Source organism: Adiantum capillus-veneris, chromosome 26, assembly GCF_014529385.1.
Source record: "Adiantum capillus-veneris isolate H3 chromosome 26, ASM1452938v2, whole genome shotgun sequence".
In the NCBI taxonomy this organism is placed as follows: domain Eukaryota; kingdom Viridiplantae; phylum Streptophyta; class Polypodiopsida; order Polypodiales; family Pteridaceae; genus Adiantum; species Adiantum capillus-veneris.
In genome coordinates, this window is record NC_140956.1 from 59107794 (window position 1) to 59109064 (window position 1271).

The window sequence follows — 1271 nt, forward strand, 5'->3', positions numbered from 1 at the left end:
AAAATTCATAAATTGAATATGACTTCTCATCAAAATAATAGATTTCAAGGTATATGGATAGGAAAAAACTTATTGTAACAAGAAATCGAGCTTCATAACTTAGTTTTTGGATTAGATTTTTGTGATAATTAGAAAACCCAAATCTTGAAAACGTTGACAAAGAGAAAAATTTTGGTCTTTCAAGGTCTCTTTCATTAACGCGATGAGGTTATGGCACAAAACCTAAGGTCTATAATGTATCTATAAGCCAATATCCATTAAGTAAGCATTTTTCAAGTTTCAAACTCATAGGCATCTTGTAATTTAAGCTCATTGAAAAAAATTTATAGAGCGTAATTTCTTGCAAAAAAGACATTGCTATGAAAAACTAATGAAAGTGTGTATATAAATTCCCCAATTGTGTCCATACAAGGTATTTTTATAGAAAGAAGTGAGATGAATGAAAAAAAAAAACAAAAGTGGGCTATTTTAAGGCTAACCTTTTATAAATAAGGAAATAAGAATTACAACATGCACAGTTTTTGGGATATTACATAAACATTCTAGGTGCTAATCACAAGCTTTGCCTCCAACATTTTGCTGATGACACAAATGGAGTCATACACAATGATCAACTCTCAATAGAATGCTTTTGGCAATGTCTTGATACTTTTTGTATTGCAATTGGTTATGTCATTAACCACACTAAAACTGGTGTGAATTCTTCCACAGGTCATATCCCACAATTCATAACAGATGTTGGTTGCAATCCTATAGTGAGTGGAGTGAGTGGACATACCTTCAGGCTACTTGGTATCCCTAAGGGCTTCAGCATTTCCTTCAAGCAAAGGTGGGATTGGGTCTTACATAGGATCAAAGGCAAGATAAATAAATGGCATGGTCATCCCACCTCTGAGCCAGTAGGGCCTTTGTTTTTAACCATTATATTATGCCCTCCCTCATTTATTTTTGGCTTGTTAGTCCCTTGCCAATTACTAATTGAACGTTCTCTCTGTTCAAAAATTTTCTATAGGGAGGTGACTTGCAACACACTAAGGTGGCTAAAGTATCATGGAATATATGCTGCTCTCCTAAGGATAATGGGGGTTTAGGGATTCTGAACCTGCAACTAATCTCTGATTATTTGGCAGGTAAGTGGATTCTGAGAAGCATACATTCTGAAGACTTCTAGGTTGTTCTTCTCAAGAGACTTACTTCAAAATTCAAACTGAAGGACTACAAAGCTTGGTCAAACCTGAAATTCAATGAGCTTATCGTGTCCTCTACTGAAT